This window comes from Typopeltis vanoorti, chromosome 16 (assembly GCF_054136105.1).
Source record: "Typopeltis vanoorti isolate ZY-2024b chromosome 16, IOZ_Tvanoo_1.0, whole genome shotgun sequence".
Taxonomy (NCBI): domain Eukaryota; kingdom Metazoa; phylum Arthropoda; class Arachnida; order Uropygi; family Thelyphonidae; genus Typopeltis; species Typopeltis vanoorti.
In genome coordinates, this window is record NC_143564.1 from 102,356,907 (window position 1) to 102,378,751 (window position 21,845).

Genomic DNA, 21,845 nt, shown 5'->3' on the forward strand with positions numbered 1-21,845 from the left:
AAGGATTGGTACCAAATGGTATGAACCATGGGTAGTGTCGGCCTGTAAAGATGAGCCTTTCTTCGTGGAAAAGCTTGGTTAATTACGGCGGGCAACATTTCCCGTGTAACGATGAGGTGCCTGATAAATAATTTTCTTGACAACACAATTATAGGCGTGCAACTCATTTCAACACCTTGCAAAATTGTGATACACAGTGAGAGAGAAAGAAAAAAAAAAAAAAAAACCTGCACGAATAAAAATTCAATATCCTGGGAAGGAGTAACCCTAATGATAAAACCCGAAAGAATATTCCACGTTAAGAAAATATCCAACATCGTGAATCTCGAACACATAAATTACACACATACAAATAACCAACTTCAACGTACCTGATCTTCATATCGATATATCTATACATCGCATAATGAAAAAAATATGAATGCAGTTATTAAATCACTAGCCATCTACATAAAGTCATATTCTTTAAAAAATATGACTGCTATACTTAAAGAAAATACCCAACTCTCTCAAATTGTACTGTCTAGGACAATACTATATCATTAAAAATTAGTAATAAGGCTGTTAAAGAAAAGATGCCCCCTCACAAAATTTGAACGTTTGCATAACGATGTTTGTTTTAAAAAATAATTATAATCAATTTTCTAAAATATAAACCAAAAAGATTCAGTTGGGCGATGCAAAATTATATAAGTAAAGTGGTTATTAAAGCCAGCATTATTTCAAAGCCGAATGTAGAAACTATGAAAGTTGCATGGAGCTTACGGGAATACGCTCCCTGGCATTCACGAGTTGCCTTAGCGTGGACTTATTAATTTTTTTTATTTATCGTATGGCAATCTACATACATGTTAAAGATACCAAGCTATTTTAAACCTGGTTTTTAATCCATTTCCAGTAAGCAAACAGACAAATAAGTCAAGTTTGTGCCTGCAAGTAGCCCCTTGCCTTTAATGCAAAGCATCATACATCTCCTCGAGGAGATGTGCTTTGCATTAAGGGTAAATATTAAGAATAGTGATCAGAGCTTAATTCCACCTTTACCACGAGTTGCCTAAGACTTGTACTACTTTGCGGGACACCCAGACTTGCAATACTTGCAGGCGCAAACTTGACTTACTTGTCTGTTTGCTTACTTGGGAAATGGATTAAAACCAGGTTTAAAATAGCTTGGTATCTTTAACATATATTACACCAAAGATAAAAAAAAAATTTCTAAATCTACATACAGTTATAAAAGTGCATGTACATAAATCAGTACATATATATAAAAAGTAAATAAAAACAATTATAAAACAATTGAAAATGACAAACAATTAGAGTAAAATATAGAGAGTCACACTTTCGGGGGACAAAGCACTTATAAATTAAGATCAAGTTCTCTGATTCAGTCGATACCGCCTCGACTTCCTGGAGGCGACATCGCCTCCAGGAAGTCGCTTCTTTGTATGCGCGAAGACTACACTCAGTGGAAATATGATGGATTGATGGTTCGTGTGTCCACAGTCATACTCCAGTGAGGGAATTTCCCCCACTTGTACAGAAAGCTTGCGCATCTTCCATGGCCGGTGCGAATCCTGTTCGGTGTTATCCATGTCTTTCGGCTCAATTCCATTCCCGGGATGTTGAGGCAGGGCCTATCAAACGAAATTTCGAGTTAGGGAATAGGATTTATGCTCCACACTCGTTTCCATTGAACTTTGGTATTATAATTAATCATTCTCAGATGTTTAGCTTCACGAAGCGGGGGCTTTCTTGATTTCAATCTGTTCAGCTGTAGTTCTGATATGCTGTTATGTATAGATATTTCACTATTTCTGAGTATTTAGTATTTTGTCATATTCTCGTAATACAGTGTCACATCTCCGTAGATTTGGTGGTATAATATTACTCAACAATGGAAGCCAATAGAATGGAGTTGTTTTCATGGTTCCAGCTGGCGTAATATTTGTCTTTTGTCTTTTTAGTAGTCACTACCGTGGCGCCTCATAGCTTCTGTAACACACTTCAAACCTTCCTGCTGCAGTGTAAAGCCCAGTCTCTTAACTGTTTCAATCCAGCGTTGTTGACTTGCTGCATCCAATTCATGAAGGAGATCGTTGCGATTTGCAAATCACCGCTCTCCAGATATTTCTCATAAAGTTCTTCACTCAGTTCGTTCCATCCAGGGATATACTCCTTTTTACTGCCATTCGGAATATGTTTTGAGGCATATAGATGACAGCTCCTATAAGTCAGTTGTAGTTATTGGATACAGGAGATAAGAAGTGATCACACTTGTCAAGGTCAGTGGTATATTTTCCCCATTAGGCTCTTCGAAAATTCCATCTCGGGCTGGGAATGATCGAACAAGAGGTAGGTAAATTTATTCCTACATCAAGGAGGACCAGCAGGTGTTGGCTGTGAGGAAAATCACTAAGAACTATTCTTTGAGTAGATAGAGATTCATTTATGCTATTAGAGTGATGAAACACAGGTCAGGGTTGTAGTCCCTTCTGTATACTGCTGAATGAAAGGTGCCACGCTCTTTGGAGTCAAAGATCAAATGCATATTGAAGGCCGCAGCTTAGTCCGCGAGGGTTATAACGCATTTGTCTTCTGGGCGTACTTCCATGACTCATTATTAAAATCTCCCGCGTATATTGTTGGATGATTCAAAAGGGGGAGGACTTGTTGAGGCAATCGAACGTTTGATGGCTTGTAGACATTAACAAGCATCACTTCGCCCAGCATTGTCACGACCAGGTTATTATCATCATCATCATCACTTGACGCAGTAACAAGTTTGCTTTGCTCGATGTTGTTACGGACATATGTCTCCACTCCTTACGCATGGTGGTGGGTTGCTTCTACGAGCTAGTAGCCGTATATTCTCCCTCTTCAGTACAAGTCTTCTTCAATGGCGGCAGGTGTTTCCTGGAGGAGTGCAATGCCTATATTTAGGACAAGGAGGAATTTTGAAAGATGTTCGCATTTTGATTTACTAATTTCTTCCATGCTAAGATGACAAATTCGGGCTTGAGGTCTGAGATTTATAGTCAGTTGGTTTTTAAATGGATTTTGTAAAGACTGTCCACTTCTGATTGCTGCATGTAGTTAGTAGCCAGGAGATTCGTGGATAGACTGACTACATTGATCGCTCAAATTCATTTAGCGTTATCTAGGGAGTACAACGAGGAGGCTACAGCGCTTGCTAATAGAATATACACGTTTTAATAAATACTAATATATTCAACGCTTGGCAGCGCCTATGTCTTCTATTAGTCCGGGCTAAGGCAACTCGTGAATGACTGGGAGTGTATTCTGGTAAACTCGCTGGACAACTTACTTTATGAAACATTTTTCTACATTCGGCTTTGAAATAATGTTAGATTTAATATCCACTTTACTGATATAATTATAATTAATAAATCATCTTAACAGTTTATTGCGAAAGCGAGAAGTGAACCACACTGTTTTTTTGCTAAAAATACATTAACTGACAGTTACCTCGTTCTCATCACTATAAGATTAGTGTGCTCTGGAACAAGCTTAAATAACCAAAGGAGATTATGGCCCCGTTAGTATAATCATACTTCATTGAGAGTGTAAGATGGTAAAGAATACAATATAATTTGTTGACAAAGAATTTAGACACCTTACGTGCCATACAAATTTGAAATCCTACCTCACGATATATCTTGTAATAAAAAGTGGGTTTTGCTGCTGTTTTCCACTTTACTCAATGTCTCGGTATCACGTTCACCCGAACTGACGGAGTTCCAACGTGGAAAAAAGTCTGTTAGGTCAGACAGTGGTCCATTTGTCAGTGACATTGCTACCCGACTCAGTATACCGAAAACCACCGTTGCTTAATGTTCATTCGTAGCTATTAAGTTGGTGGTGCTACAACATCAGAAAAATACCCCATGAGGTTACCAACACCCACTTATCGAGATCGACGAGATCTGTTTAGGAAGTCCTGAGCATTCTGCAAGTCATCAGCAGTAAACCTCGCAATCAACCAAGAAAATGCTGCAGGGACATCTGTCGGCACTGGAATTGTCCGCACAGAGTTGCATAATTTAAGGTACCATTGTAGACCTGAAACGAACAAGCCACACATTACCCGCTCAATGCCAAACACCGTTTTGACTGGTGTCTCACACACCGTTCCTGTGCCATAGATGATTAATAAACGGTTCTGTGGAGTGAAGAATCAGGCTTCCAAATGTTTTACTCTGATGGTCGTGTTTGGATCTGGAGATTACCCGATGAACAATATCTGCAGGACCGCATTATTCCAATTGTCAAGTTCAGTGGACGCTCAGTAATGGTATGATGATGTATCAGTTTGATGGAATTAATACACCAGTGGACGTGCCAAAACCATAAATGATGGCTACCTGGACATCCCTGGAAATTTTCATGCTTCCTACTCTCTAGAAGTACTTCGACAGTGAATTTTACATCATTCTGCACGACAGTCATCGATGCCATATAACACTGAGTGTCTGAAACTGGTTCACAAAACAAATTTGAGTTGTTGGATTGGCAGGATCAGAGCCCAAACTTTAACTCCATCGAATATCTCTGGCACGAGTTAGAAAGCCGAATTTGCTCCAGACCACATTGATAGATTTGCAAGAGGAATGGAAGAATATTCCTTTTGCAAATATCATAAATTGGTAGAAAATATGCTCCTAAGTGTGGTTTCTGTTATTCAATCCATTGGTGGTTCAACTCGATTTTAGGAATGTAATTAAATCTCTTTATTTTTTCCAACACAACTAGATGACCAAATATTTTTGTTTGTCAACAGAGTGTATATTCATTAAATCAGATGGAACGGGACGACGAATGTCTAGTATAAATAGCGTTAAAATTGGAGCCAATAAAGTGGTATTTCTGCTGGAAAACAAAGATATAGAACACAAGATATTGGGTGGTATCGAGCATGATATATGATAAACTATATAACTGATTTTCTATTTTATGACAGGGTACAAGAGATATTGTGGGCAACGGACATCGGAAAAGGAGCAAATTTGATGTAGAATGTACACCATTGTAACTACTTGTTAATTAATATACCTGGCTGAATTAACCATTGTTAATTCAGTCAGGTATATTAATTAGAAAGGGGAAATGTCCCATGTATATATATATATACATGGGACATATATATATATATATACTTATTTATTTATTTATACACCTAGCTATTAAAGTCAAGAGAGAGTGCAGGATCTTATGAGATTATCGAAGGATTTGTCCGAAACAAAGATTTACATTGCTTACAGATTACGATGGGTGAGCTGCCAAATATGTAGAATTTCAAATGAAGACAGGAATATGTTGGAACACCGAGAAGGTGATTAGAACTGGACAAGCTGAGGAGGCAGCTTGGGTGATGGTTAATAGTAGTAAGACATCGATTAACCATCAGATCAAAGTACATATCCAGATTCAGGTTGCACATCAGATTATCACTACCACTGTTCTTGTTGTTGTCGTCGTCGCTATTAACGATTTTTTTATACAGGTATCTCATTGGAGCCAAATATCTTATTGCGAGAGCCCACGCTCACCATTATTCACACAATACCTATCAACCGATCCTTAAATTTGTCCCTGTTGGGGCACACACACACTACTTCACTCAATATGCTTTACAAACAAAAAACCTAATTTGCACACATTTACTACTACACAACTTTCAAAGACGACCCCCTTCACACTATTTATCATGTATCCAAAAATTTCTTTTATGTCAGTCTTATAGAATCCCTTTAGTAACTTAAAAGTTTCGATCATGACCGAATCCTGTCTAGGGCGCGATGAACATTTATTAGAGCTAATCAAATACAAGGTTAGTTTTCCTGTCTCATACGGAGATGGTAGGGTTTTTCATCCCGCAATGCAGACAAAACGGCCAGTAGAACAGAAAATTAACAGACATAATACACTGGTCTCATAGACTCAGCCTGCTTTTGCTGTAAATCTGAAAAACAAAAACAAAACAAAACAAATCTATCATCATCATCCCACTCATCTGCTTTCAACTAAACACTGAAACCGAAATACTCTCAATTTATCATCATAGGTAGCATTCGACAGACCTGTCATCAGCTTGGTCATTCGTCTCTGAAGCTTGCCCACCACATCCAAGATACTCAGATAACCAAATCTGTGCACAGTAGTCAATATATGGGAAATCATAACTTTGAAACCCGTTAATCTTTACTTGTCAATATGTTCTTCAACATGCAAATTATCCTTTAAGCAATTTTGCCAACTTTTGATAATATATACCTCTGAACTTCAAATCTCTGTCCACCATAACCTCGACATCCTATTTTTGTCTATCTCCTTTAATTTCTTCAATATGATGAAAAGAATGTTATAGTTTCCTCATAATTTATTTAAATGATCCTGTAAGTTATCTACATCATCTATATCAGCAATTGCCCTCCAAATTTTTGTATCACTGGCAAACAATAGAATATCGCCCGCTTAAATCTCCTGATATAATATTAATAGGTACAAATTAAAGAGTGATGGACCAGGCACAAAGCGCTGGAGTTGGCCACACGTTATCCTTAATTGCTTTGATCCTACTCCACCATACATCAGCACCTTCTGATCTCTATCTGTAAGCCACCCTCATATCCATTGCCACCTGCCTCATATCAATTTCTATTTGTTCCAGTTTATGTAATGGTTTTCCTTCCAGTATTGTCAAATTCGTTTCCCAAGTCCAGCAGTATCATGGTGTAGGCATTTCCTTTTTTTTTTTTTCAATTCAGATGTCACTTGGTTGTAATATGTGCATATTTTACTACGATAGGACATATTTTTTACAAAGCTGTACAGGATATACCTTTATGGGAGAGAATTATCCTATTCACTCTTTCTACTCCCTTGGAACCTTGCCAGAGCTGAGATTTAGACTATCATTTTCTTCAGAGGTAATGCCATTGTTCTCTTGTACATACTCAAAGCATACAAGCAGACATGACATCCTGTCCCATTGCTGTATTGACATTGCAATGTTTACTATGTCGAGTGTCTCAAATTCAACCATTTCAATTCTCATATAACGCTTTTTCTCTACAGTAAATACGTCTCCACTTGGATGCAACGCCCATGCAGAGTGATGATTTAGCAACTGAATGGATTCTTCTGCTTTTATCACTGTGCTACCCTCAGCACTGATTAAGATCACTCTTCCATAATCATTCTTTCTTTTACTTGCTAAATAGCAAAAAAATTCTTTTTGATTTACTTTGACCTGATTACCTTCATTACTTTGATGGACCTATGAGTTCAGCCAGGATTTCTCTATGATGCAAGTCGTAAAGAGTCCTGCTATTCCTGTCTTGCGCTTTTCTTCTCCGATTTCTTTCAACTTTCTTAAAAATTGAGTCTTCCCACCTTAAGGCTGCACTTCCAGGTTAGCTTTTGGCATCTCCTGGATACCAATTTGTTACTTTGACTGTCCAGCTGCTGTCTCTCATTCTGGCGAGATGTCCTGCCCATCTACTTTTACTGTTGTAGATTGCTTTTATGAGCTGCATATATATGCTATTTCTCCTCCTTGTTCTATTAAAGCTTATTAGCTAATTTAATTTGCCTGATTAGCTATTTTTATTTCATAATCTCATCTAGTCTTCCTTACCATACTAGATAACTTTCTCGTCGGTAATATATGTATATTGTTCATTAGTATATGATCACATTTTGTTTATGTTCTTTCCACAAAGCTCTCTCTCTCTCTCTCTCTCTCTCTCTCTCTCCCCCTCTTTTTTTTGCAGCTCCTGCATTTTATTGCTATTCATCCATTTAATCCTTACTCAGTTTACCTTCCTTACTCTGGGATGTACAGTCTGACAGATCGTGTCTCAAAAATTCCCTGATCACTTCCCATGCACTAAAGAACATTCATTCCTTTACCTTCTTATGTCATGGTACTGTAATCCAGGGTCAATGCGACAAATTGAAAGAACTTAAATGGTTGTAATAAAGATAGCAATAGGTAATTCTGATATTGGTTGATCTCAGAATAAAGTTAGATGTATTGTAGATCTTTAAGATATTGAAAAATATTAATGGTAATAAGACTCTCAGATTAAATGGGAAATCAACCATATATAAATAGAATGTGGAAAGGTATTTGTAACTCCATTAACCAAGATCGTTCGTTAAATCTCAACTGTAGGTAGAACCAAAGAGAAGAAAGAAAGCAAAATTGTTCTGGTGCAAAAAAAAAGGCTTCAAGAAACAGAAAACAAATAATATTCCAATCAGTATTTCTAGAGTGTTAGTTGATCAAACGCAGAACTCGGGAATGTATGGGTAGTAATGTAATATTATATCAGGAAAGCAATGTTCTGTGAATGATGTGTCTCGTCTTAGAAATGTACTTACTCAACAACAGAGTTATAATTGGTATGATAAAAGAAATGGAATCGTGTTGTGACAACAGGACTCTTTGCAACAGTATTCGTCAGGATTCCACGCAGCAGTTTATAAACTGGAGTGAGTAGTAATAGTTATGAAAGAGAAAATACTTATTATTGTTTATTTCTTGAGTATGTGAAAGGAGTTCAACAGTCCTTGATTTCTTGTTAGTCCAACATTAACTATTATTCAGACAATATTTTTCAAATGCCTCCATTCACTCCTTCATTGCTGAAGAATTTCCTACTATCGGTAGCATTGCATCACACATAATAAAATCTCCCAAAAAAAATTTACTCACTGCACACTTACATATCGTTTACATTTAAGGAAGGACACTTTTCTTAGACTCTCTGAGATGTACTAAAATAATGTGTGAAATCCTATAAAGTCCTTGAATACGTATATTTCTATATCATATCACTTCTTCCAACTTGTCTTTGAAACACACAGACCTCAATCTAATCTCAAAAAGGAACATTCCATTGGCATTGTCTCCGCTTGCTGTGGATCCTTTTACCCCTTCTCCAAGTCCCTTTTGCCAAGTGCCCACTATATGTGGGCTTACTAATCTAAATGAAACTAACAACTTATATAATAAAATGAAATTAAATCAACTTTTTATAGACAGATATAACAAGCACCTTATCTCTGCTTGTTAGTATCCCAGTATCAACACCCCAGTAATCTCCTTAGCTATTCTGGCCACCTTTAAGACATTCCTTTTCATCAACTCCTTGCAAACAATCAAGCCCAAATTTCCCTTGTCATTAAATGTTCAGACCATTTCCATCAACATAATTCCTTGTAATCATCAATTCAGTTCCTTGTAACTTTAAATTATATGCAATTTGCAGCTTATGAACACTTCTTCCATAAGAGCATGATATTTCATTTTGCAACACTAACAGAAGCTGTTATCATTTGCCTATACCGCCAGCCAATTTATGTCCTTCTCAAGGATCCTATATCATCTTCACTAACTATCACGCTTATAAGTGTTGCATCGCCTTGCAGGAAATTAGATATTTCCTATTAAATAATTTTATTTCAAAATGACATACAAATTTAACAGCAGAGGTCCATTTAGTAAACTCTACCTACAATACGACTTACCCATTGTTTGGATGGCATCAATTACACCATTCCATCTTCTCGGATTCTTGGATGTTTCTCAAGCAGCCATGATTTCATCCATATCATCAGTTTAATATACAAGCAATTGCTTTAGTTCAGGTAATAGGCTCCCATGTAGTATACTGGTTGGTCTCACATGGGAGTGTAAAAGGGTAAAAATAACTCAGTCGATAAAAATATAAAATCGTTCCATATTAATTTCAATACTATATATGGTGTCTACGTTTGTATGTTAATTATGTGCCATACAAATGACAATCATTTATACTCAACAGAGCATCAGCGAAAAGCCACAAAATCTATTTTCGAATTAATTGAACTGCGTGTTGCAGGATGCCTTCTTCACAAAGGTGGTTGCTGATTATTCGCTGGAAATGATATACTATTGCAGATACTCTGGATCTCAATAGCCCCTCCAGTTCGTTCACAGCTGTTCCATGGGGTTGAGGTCAGGAAGCACAGGCTTTAACACCCACCTCTTCATACAATTTCATAACAGCTGCAGCTTAGTGGCATGGGCATTGTCGTCTTGATATTAACAAGGATCCGTTGCATAGTGTAGGCAGCACCTAATTATTCAGAATATCATGGTACTAAGCTGTCTTCATGGAACCACGGACAATGACCAGCGGTTCCACTCCAGACCAGGTGAATGCATCCCATACCATTACTCCTCTAACCAAACTTTACTGTGGGTACAAACTATGGTAACAATCTTCACCTGGCTGCTTTCTTACCCACATCTTGCTATTAGACTGGGAACAGGTGAACCTTGATTCATCGCTCCAGAGTAACGTTTTCCACTGGTCAATTGTGCAGTTCACAAGGTTTTTTTTACCATCCCAGACGAGCCACCTTGTAGTTGTTGTGATGTTCGGCTGAAGTGACGCTGTTTTGCCGTGGAAACCGAGTAAACGAGTTCTTTTCGTATAGCATTAGTGCTCACCATTGTGTAACTGGCACTCTGGATCTCAACAGATGGTCTGGGCCAGTTGGTGCCGGTTTTTGCGTGAAACCATTTTAATCCCTCCTGTCCCTCTGAGTCATTTTTGGCGGCCATCCCGGGTGTTTTCCTCCAGTAGTGAAGCCAGAACGTCTCTTTTTGTTGATCACATCGCCAACCGTTGATTTTTGATGCTCCATTTGAGAGGCAATGGCAAGAATGGACGTGCTATCAATGTGAGAACCCATGATGACACCTTTCTCAAAGTCATTGATTGAACGTGATGGTGCCATACAACATGTATTCAACTGCTATGATGAAATATTGAATCGTACTATCCGTACATCCGTACATGTTTTAAGAAACCTGGAAAGTTCCATAACTTGAAATAAGAAATAACTGAGGGTTTCCGGACAAATTATTAATAGTGTGTGTGTGTGTATTGACGTGAGTTTGATGGTATGATTGCATTTCTATCGATGTATGAAAGTTTTAAGAGTTTATAGCAAATTAGTGCTCATCTTAATCGGTCTAATGCAATTAAGTGTAGGATAACTTTGAAGACTTTAATTTATCAATTTATTGTAACCAGATCTGGACAAAGTGGGGGCAATATGCTTGTTTGAAGATACTGTACATTAGAAAACAATATTTGGTTGGTATATTTGAATTAATAAAAGGTGTAAAATTTATAACAGGAGGACGTGGTTTACCTCCTTCGACTATAATACTGTTCCCATTGTAAATATGAACAAAAAAGTCATAATTTGAACTTTTTATGTTCACCCTGTAAAATTATATACAGGATGGTCATAAATTAACTTTTCCTCTTTGGAGGTATCTGTAGCTTAAACTAATGCACGGAATTAGACCACATTTTATATTGATACTTTCGAAGGCATGGGGGATGAAATCCGCGAAAAAAAGATTTAGTACCAAAAGTCGCCGATATGGGAAATTTTAGCGCTGGCGGAGCAGAAAGCAGTCAAATATTGCAGTTAACGCAGGTAAAAAGGATTTTGCAAATTTTACTGTGAGTACGAGAGAGCAGCGCCACTAATTCCACTTAAAAATGAATTGGGAACGTTCAGGCAGCTATTCAAAAGCTTGCCTCAGCGCGCTTTAATTGGTAAGTTGTTTTACCTTAAACAGTGCAATGCCGTAGTGGCCCTTCGGGAATTTAGAAGAATTCATAACCTGAGTACAAGTCCTATGTCAGCTATAGCACTGAGAGCTATGATTAAGAATTTTGAGAAAACTGGATGACTATGTCGCACATGTCGCACACCGGATGCAATTCGTTGTACACAAGAAAGGGCAGCACATTGAAAATCGTGTATGTGGTCCAGGACCACATACACGAACAATCTGGGCAATTCTAATACATTAGAAATGGCCAGATTGTTCTCACCAAAGTAAAGTATAGATGTAGGCCTGTGTACGTCCTCTGCTCTTGGTCGCTCGAAGTCAGACTTAAGTTCAAGTATAGTCGCCGACTGGAGGAATTTTTCTAAGCCTTTCGTCGAACTGATTCCCGAGTTAATCGATCTCTGGCAAGCGGGTTTTTCCTCCTAGAAACTCGGGTTTTTAATCTCATAAACTCAAGAAAATCGACCGTAGTACCTACATTATTTGGTTGGTATATTTGTTTGCTAGTCTCTTCATCGGTGACTGCTATAATTAGTGATAGACATGAGCCAGCTATATCTGATTGGCTACCGGTGTAGATTGAACTGCCCACTCAGTCTCCAAACGCTAGATATGGTATAAAAGATCTCGCCTACTCCCTGTAAGGGAGTAAAAGGCGTTAGCTGATTTATTTTATTTATTATTTATTGAATCTACGGAAGTTTGAACATTATATGCTGAGGCAAATGAGTAAGATGAATGGAGAGTAGTTGTTAATTGAGATTAATGGAGAATAGCCTAATCTAATTGTTAATGAGAATAGGCTATTTATGTAGAGAAGAAAATGAGTGGGTGAAAGACGAGAAATTGGAGACTCTCCTGCTTCTGGTTTCCCACAACTTGACATATGTGTCCAGAAGTGAATAATGGATAATAAAATATATGCTAACAGAAAAGGAGAACATAAAAAAAAATATGCAAAATGGTGGTCTGGTGGCAGGAGCTGAAATGACCACAACTAGACGATTATCTTTGATCGCGAAGCTCGAATAAGCAAAGCCATCCACAAAGACAGTGAGAATGCTTGCTCTGCAATTACAGAGATTTCCAAGTAGATCAAAGAATATGGATTTGTGTAGCAGGCTTTGACGCAGAGACAATCATAAGCTCTTAAAATTATCAATTGTGATAGCACAAGTTCTCCGAATCTTTCCATAAGCACATATCCAGTCTACAAGGTTAACCCTTGATCTTAAATGATAAAATCCACCCTGGTGGTTGTTAATTAATTGCTGGACCTCTAAGTAGTGGAGAAGTTGGCTAATAGTGACTCCTTCCATTATTTTGGAGAGAACAGATGCGATGGCAATTATTATTATTATTAGCTGTCGTAGCGCATTTGGAAGAACAGCGGAACATTGCGCCCTTTGATTGGAAAAGACTTGGGTTCGATTGTCGTCGTTATGGAAAAAATCCTTATATGGGCTTTTTCAATTGAAAAAGCTCATATAGGTCAGTTAGCCGATCTCATACGGTGGTAGCAGGGTTTTTATCATTCCGCACACAGAGAAGTCGGTTTTCAGAACACACGCAATTTACAGACAAAAAATGCTGTTGATGGTGATGATGGCGTTGATGGTAGTAGTGTCGTAGTTGGACATTAATTAGTAGTGGAGAGGATGAGATGTATTAATGAAGTAGAGTAGTGTGCCCTCCCACGATGAGTCCTTGGACTCCCTAGAGGTGTCATGTAATAATAATAATTATTATTATTATTGTTACGGGCAACTCCAAGGAGTCCTTAGACTCATCGAGGGAGGCACTCAACATCATGCCGAGAACTATTGAACAATCGCGTATCTATCATACTTTGTTTTGAACTCATTCACAGTCATGGCATCCACAACAGACTCCAGCAGCTTATTCTACTCCAGTGATTCTCAACCACTGTGCCGCGGCACTTTGGTGTGCCGGCACTGCGAATACCCATACATAAGCGGCGTCAGACAAGTGTTTCAATCAATTCTACCTTCCTAGCGGGGATTGGCTGAACTAATGCGCATGGCTATTATGCGCATTGGTTCAGCCATTATTAAAACGAAAAAAAAGATCCAGACTTTTAAATCTGGATCACGAAATGAGAGTAGCATTATCATTTATATGCCCAAATATAAATGAAGTTATCAAAAAAAAAAAAAAACATGCTCAAATTTCGCATTAAATGTAATTTATCATTAAATAAACATTTTGTTTACTTTGTAATGCAATTTTATTTTATATTTTATTGCAAATTATTATTGTATGCTATTTTTACAAAAAATATGATAGGTATATGAATTAATTAACCAAGAAAAATTCTTTTAAATTTATCTTATTGTTAATGTGTCGCCAAATTTTAAAATTATTAAAAGTGTTCCGTGACGAGAAAAAGGTCGAGAATCACTGTTCTACTCATTCACCACCCTCCAATTAAAAAACTAGTTCTAACACCCTTGCTAACTACACTCTTGCTCAGTTTCCATGAATGACCACTAGTTCTCCAACCACCATATCTTTCTAAAAAATTTACTCTGAATTATTCTTGTAAAAACACCTCAGTAATTTGAATGGGTCAATCATATCATTCCTTTTCTGCCTATCAATTAGTTTCTGTAACCCACAAATCTTCAATCTGTTCTCCTAAGGTTCATTCCATAGACCAGCTACCAACTTGATTACTCATCTCTGAATCCTCTCTACCACCTCTCTATCATCAAGAAACCATAGCGTCCAGATCTGTGCACAGTATTCAAGTGGGGTCTTATCGACACTTGATAAAGAGGAGCAATAACCTCCTTGCCTCTGCTCGTCTATGTATTCTTTAGGAACAAAGTGATCTGATGAGCTGATATAGCCATTAATGCTGTATGCCTCCTAAATTTTCCCTCCCTACCCACTAACTCTCCTAAGTCTCTGGCTTCGTGAATTTCCTGGAGTATGGTTCCACGAATGTGGTATACTGCTGATAATCTTTTCACTCCCATATGCATAACCTCACACTTTGCCACATTAAACTGGCATCGTTCTTTTTTGCCCAGTCTGACAATCTATCCGAAATAATTCTGCAAAATTTTGGCACCATGTGATTCACTATTGCGCTACCCAACTTTGCATCATTTGCAAATAAATGAACAGTTCCTCTCCGATTCTCTCCTATATCATTAGTTAAGAAATTAAATAGCAATGGTCCAAGACCGCACACCACTTGCTACATGCCTTCTTGCCTTCTTTTGGACTCTACTCCTGACTAAACTACTCTCTGATATTTCTCCATTAACCACGCTCCTATCATTATCACCAACCCTATATCCATCCCCATTTACTGCAATTTGCTGATTAGAATTCCATGTGGTATCCTGTCAAACGTTTTTGCTAAGATCAGTAGTATCACCGTAAACCCATTATCCTTATCCAATTCAGCCGTCACTGTATTATAAAACGTAAGCAAGTTACTATGGCATATCCTTCACAAAACCATGCTTTCCTCATTCAGTATCCCATTTCCATCTATCTATTCCTGTATTATGCTCTTGACCAATTTCTCTAATACCTTGACAACGACTCCTGATATGCTGATTGGTCGGTAATTTGCAATAGCAGTCTTGGAATGGGACTATTTCTTTACGCAATGGAACTGTTCCCCCCCTCTCTTTCCACTCCCTCGTAACTAACCCAGAGCCGAGACTTCAATTAAACAATATGGTCAAGGGCACTGAAAATTCCTTTGCCGCTTCAAGTAAGATTAGAGCTGGTATACCACCCAGTCCCAGAGATGTATTCACATTAATGTTATGTAATATACTATTCACGTCGATTTCATTCAACTCAGTTCCCGTATAAGCCATCGGTTCCCTCATTCCTGAAATATCACTGCCTGGATGATATACTCTTGCAAAGTGTTCACTTAGTAATTCTACTCTTTCGACTGATTCAGTTACCTTCCTACTATCGGCATTACTTAAAATCATTCTGCCGTATACATTTTTTCTTTTACTTGCAGCATATCGAAAGATCTGTTTGGGATTCTCTTTAGCCTGCACTGATAACTTCCTTTCATAATCTGCTTTTGCTTTTCTTACCACACTAGTTACCCTTCTGGACTGTGCCTTGTTTGTCTCAATGCGTGATCTAATCTGGCGATGGCCCTGTTCTTCTTGTATGCATTTTAGAAATTTCTCTTTAAGATTACAGTTTGTTTTCATTCAACTGGTAAAGAAATATGTATTTAACAAATAACTGAAGGCAGAGTTGCTTTATATAAGTCATAATAATCAAATCTAGTTTATTATATTTAATTAAACAATCTTTTATTATGTAAATAATAAAAAGAATGCTACTATTTATTATTATTATTCGTTTACTTTTTTTTCTTCTTCAACTTGCACTTTTATCATTGGGACCATAAGATGAGATCCTACTCCCTATGGGGAATGAAAGGTGCTAGAGGATTTTATTTATTTTTTATTTTTATTTTAAGAGAATTGCGAATTACAATCACCAGGTGGTAATGCGGTATCTGTATGAAATGATAAAATGTAAATGAGAATTGTATTTACATTTTGGTGGAGAGTATTTTGAAATTATTTGAAATTTAGTTTTTTGTTTCTGAGTTAAAACTAGACCACGGAGTTACTTTTAACTGCTGGCTGGAAAAGGGGACATGTCCTCTTTTTTGCAGTTGTCTCATAACTTCAGCATGTAGGGATGTTTATTAACATTGTGTCAAGCTTTTACTACACTATTTTATTGTTTCCTATAAGAGCATATTTATATGCATTTATTCAATTACATATGAAAATTTCAAATGACTTTTATATCTACGAAATCAAAATATGTGAAAAGTAATACTGTATTTGATTAAAGTCAAAATCTCATAACTATGTTTCATTCTTATTCGTTAGGGGCTTGTGCCGTGACTTACATTAACGTCTGATAGATGCCCCTTCAGAACATTCGGATTTTTACAATTTTGGGAGCAAGTTTTCATATAGCAGAGAATAAATATGCGTACACACATAGCACTGCCACATATTGAAAATAGTTCTTGCTGTTCAGTTTATGTAGCAAATTTCACGGATAATGTGGTAGATGATTTATCATCGCTTTATTATTGTCTTTATTGGAGGCTTGGAGTGCTATGCATAGTCTTCAGAGCAGAAATGCTGGTTCTTTTTGGCGATGAGTCTCACTCCATGGAGACTCCTTTATAACGATAACAGTTCCAATGATGATCTTCATTCTGGTAATTGATATTTGAAGAAAAAATAACAGAAGTTAAACAAAAAAAAAAAAAGTCTCCGCCCAAGTCAAATGTGTGGTTTTTTGATTCTCAAAACGTTTTCAAGACAAATCCAGTAGATATCTGAACGCTACCAAGTAACACTCAATAGAGATAACATTCCATAGCCTTACATTGTGTATGTTTCTTTTTTTGGGGGGGGGGGGAATTAACAATTGACTCTTGTTTTCAAATTCTTCTTATATGTATATTCAAGTCTACAGTTCATTTCTGAAAACTCTAAAACCTATTTGACTTTGATTCATTTTAAAACTTTATATATTTCTTTTCAACATAATATTAATTTTTATCCTGTTAAAATTAAATGGAGGTCATTTCTTATGATTTCTTCTTCTGTAATAAATCTAGTGCTCTATTTTTCATTTGTTGAACATAATTCAGTTTCAATTTGTTTCTAGCCCTTGTTACTTTTGTTGCTCCATTTTTTCTCTGTCACTTTTTAAAATATAGAGATTGGAACTGACTAACTTTATTTAAATGAAACTTATCAAGTACTTTATGATAGAAGAGGCTCATACTATATTTTTTGGATAATGGCTTCATACATGTAAGAGAAAAATAATACAATTTAAATGTTGTTACCTGTTTTTCTGTCTTCTCCCTGAAATAAGCTCATGACATATTGAGCAAAATATATTATATTTAGTTTTCTCTTATGCATGTGAAGCTGTAATTTAAAAAATATAGTGTCTAACATGCATGTCTATTAAACAACTAGAAAGGGGCTCATGTTGTACCTTCAGATTTAGCATCCATATAGCATTGGTTTTCAAGGTTAAATCTTTCATTTATATTTTTCTGCATGTTTGGTTTGCCTCCTAGTTGACTCGTATATCTATCAAAGATTCCTTTTTCTAATTTTTCAGTATTTTTCATTGCCTTATAAATTTGAAGTATTGATATATGTACTCTTGATTGCATCCTTTTGAATATTTACCATAACTGTTCTGTTACTGCTTGGTATATTTACCGATCTTTCAAAATAACTGATCTAGACATTCAGAATATCTTTATCTTCAGTTTTGATATTGTTTTTATCATTTCTGATTTGTTTTATCATAATTTTTCCTCCATTTTTTTTTTTTTTCAAGTTCAAGAATGTTTTGCCACCTTTGTGATATATATTTTTTGTATTCCTACTAAAAATCTTCCTATGACTTTTATTTACTAATTTTTATGCATTGTTTCACTTTCTTAAATTTTTCTTCTTTATTCTCTTAGAGCATGTGCTGACTTATTTGGTAGGAACTTCCAATATGCTCTTTTCTTTTCGATGGCTGCCTTTTCAACTACTTCATTCTACATGGAACTCCGACTTTTCCATCCTTACAAAAACTTCACCACATGCTTCTCTTGCTGACTCAGTCAATATTTTTTTTTCAAAATTTACTACATTTGGCTCTTGTTTTCAAACTCTTCTTGAATAATATATGTATATTCAAGTCTATAGTTCACTTCTAAAACCTGCTTGACTTTGATTCATTTTAAAACTTTTATATACTTCTTTTCAACATAACATTAATTTTTATCCTGTTAAAATTAAAATGGAGGTCATTTCTTATTTCATATCTTCTGTATCATGAAGCATTGTGAAGATATCACTATCCACAAGGCCAAAGAATGTTCACAATTTACAGAAACTTTTTTTTATTGTTACAAAAGTAATTATAAGTCTCATGGAAAGGCTTAGACATTGGTTATGCATTTTTACTAAACAGCTTAAGGAAATTACAACGTATACTACGATATACATTAAAATAAATTTTAATACACTTCCAATATTTCAGCAATGTGACGTTGCCGAAATATTGGAAGTGTATTAAAATTTATTTTAATGTATGTCCTAGTATACATTGTAATTTCCTTAAGCTGTTTAGTAAAAATAGTAAAAAAAATAAAGTAAAATAAAAAAATGTAATTATATTCTTGTTTAATTCTTTACCAGGGTGTAAGAAACAAAACTTTCTATATAAACTGTCTTCACATGACTAGGCTACTTGTACATAGTCTGTTGACTTCACATCAATTGCCTTAGTATCCCACAATGTAAAGAACACCTCCTTACGAAACATGTATATTGCTCTGTATTATGGGAAGGGCCACTATCCATACTAGGTACTGTTAGGGTGCAGGGTGTACCTTTCTCTTAAAAATGAGTTACCTACAAAATCACTCAAACCAAAAAGTCTTAAACTAATCAAAATCTGATCAATTGCTCTACCCAGTGACAGGCAAAAACCTGCCGGCAAGTAGAACTGCTTTATTCCCTGGAATCAAGCCCAAAGATGAACATTAACTGTTCAAGTGCAGGTTTCTTGAAAAACTAAGGCAATCTCTCAGATCATCCAACAGTCAGTGATCGAAGGGGTCATTTAATTCAGTGACAGGCCCATTCTATCACTGAACAGAACCCTCAGCAATGGCTCTACTCAGTGGCAGGTCCACCCTACCATCGGGCAGCTACACAAGACTACTTCAGCAGACATCCCACATCATGGAAAATTGCATCATTGGGAGGCAGACTCAAAAATATACTAAAGTTTAATTAATGCAGAAATCGTATATGTCCCTTATACAAGTAGTAAAAAGGCATGTTAACAGTATTATTAAAATACACTGGTGTCCAAAACCTAGGGATGAACACTATTTCTAAATATTACAACCACAAATTCAGATGAATCAGCTTCTGGCAATTTGTATAACTGACAGTTTCGAGTAGAAAGTGGGTACACATTCAAGTTTTGAATCGTGCACAAAGGGATCACATAGTAGCACTCATCAGGATAAAAGCTGTGCTAAGTGAATTGTGTGTCAAGGAAGCTCTTTTTGTGAACAAATGAAGTTGCAAACTTGGATGTCTTGTGATGCCTTAAAGACATTGTCTAGATGATTTCATGCAGGGAAGAATTATTGGAAAGATTGAAGAAGGCTGCAGAATTATGATATTGCTAGAGAGTTTGGAATTTCACATAGCTTTGTATCCAGGCTCTGGGTGTCATTTCAAACCAGTGGAATGTATTCCAGACATTTGCTAAGCTAAGAGGTCGTCCTTGCTCTACCATGGAGCATCAAGACAGATTTTTGGTTATAACAGCAAAACATAAGTGATGCACCATGGCAGGTCAGGTTGCAAGTTGACTCCATTCAAGCACAGACACACACAAAAACTGTGGCAACAAGTAGGCTTATATTGAAAGCTTGTTGTCTGCATCACTTGATCCACAGCTCATTGTAGAGCATGTTTTTGGTGTTGTATCCATAAAAATTGGACCTAACAACAATGGGCTAATGTATTGTTTGCAGATGAGAGTTGTCTTTTCTCTGATTCTAGATGACACTTGATCTAGTATGAAAGTGTTACTGCTTGCCATTGTGAGAATATTCTTGAAAGTATAGCTGTGCTGAGGTCATGGTGTGAGGAGGTATTATGCTTAATGGAAGAACCGAGCTACAAGTGCTGGGAAAATGGACTATGACTGGTGAACGATATTACAACAAAGTTCTTCAATGTCATGTTTGATTGTTCTGTGGTGCTGTAGGCAAGGAATTCATTTTTATGGATGACAGTGTCACACCACATTATACACAAACAATGGAGATACTTCTATAGACCAAGGATATTAATCGAATCAAGTGGCCAGCACACTCCCCAGATCTCAACCTCATAGAAGATGTTTGGAATGCAATAGGGATATCCATTGCTGCTTGAAATTCTCCTCCAGAAAATGAATAAGGCCGTATTCTTGGGCTGAGGGAGCAGCGGGCCAGTTTATGACTGAATCACTTGATGCTAAGAATGGTATGATGTTGTGAGAGGTGCATCACAGTTCAGGGTAGACATATTCCATACTGAAATGTCTCTCCACATAGTTTTCTGTAAGCACTGTACATTAATTCCTTAACAATGTCCTGAGGAAATTTGTAACTTTTGACAAAAGCCTATTGCAATTTAATTTGTATGAAATTTATAACACATTTTTTGTGTAATATAATTTATTAGTATGTCCACATACTAATTTATTAATTATTTATGAATTAGTATTTGTTATATTTGTATTAAATATTATAAATTAGTATAATTAATTATACTAATTTATGTCCACATTTGGCTGTAGTCATGAAAATGTTTTCATATACGGTAAAAATATAGTTCATCCTTAGCTTTTGGACACCAGTGTACTTTGGAACATTAGAAACTTTTTTCACTTGGTTACAAAGTAAATTATACTTACCAGGAAATTATTATTATTATTACCCAAGATCCCATGGAGTCAAAGACTCATCCGGGAGGTAAGTAACACACTCATATTCTCTGCAGAGGCCACACTCTCAGACAAGGCATTCCAATCATTCACAACTCTGCATGAAAAAAAAACCCCTACTTCTCACTCCCCTACTCATACCCTCTTTATTCAGTTTCTAGGGATGACCTCTGGTTCTCCCCTGATCTCCCACTATTTTCTGTAGAGCCTCTCCAGCATTGATCCTATAACAACCCCTTACTAACTTGTAGGTCTCTATCATATCTCCCCTCTTCCTCCTCTCCACCAGACTCTGCAAATTACATCTTCTCAATCTTTCCTCATGCTCGACATTCCAGAGGTTAGAAACTACCTTAGTCAGTTGCCTCTGGACCCTTTCCAACATCTTTTCGTTCTTCTGAAAACCAGGTGACCAAAAATCTGGGCACAATAGTCCATGTGTGGCCTAATCAAAGCTTTATACAATGGAACAAGAATCTCCCTACTTCTACAAGTCAGTATCCTCTGTCATTCCCAGAAGCCTTTGTGTTGTCGTCACAATTTTGGCTATGTGTCCCCTAAATTTCAGATCCTTATCTGTTATCACCCCCAGATC

General features: G+C 36.7%; 2 protein-coding genes across 4 annotated transcripts in view; one reads left to right on the forward strand and one right to left on the reverse strand.

The window, feature by feature from the left end:
- LOC150098225 (uncharacterized) overlaps nt 1-1,045 on the reverse strand; it is an 89,860-nt gene extending 88,815 nt beyond the window's left edge. Inside the window, exon 1 of one of the 2 annotated variants that reach the window (XM_090406082.1) lies at nt 766-1,045. The gene's annotated coding sequence lies outside the window, so the exon portion shown is untranslated. The other variant, XM_090406081.1, reaches the window with a different exon arrangement.
- Nucleotides 1,046-16,190: 15,145 nt separating this feature from the next.
- LOC150098226 (angiogenic factor with G patch and FHA domains 1-like) overlaps nt 16,191-21,845 on the forward strand; it is a 287,180-nt gene continuing 281,525 nt past the window's right edge. Inside the window, exon 1 of one of the 2 annotated variants that reach the window (XM_090406375.1) lies at nt 16,191-16,224. The gene's annotated coding sequence lies outside the window, so the exon portion shown is untranslated. The other variant, XM_090406374.1, reaches the window with a different exon arrangement.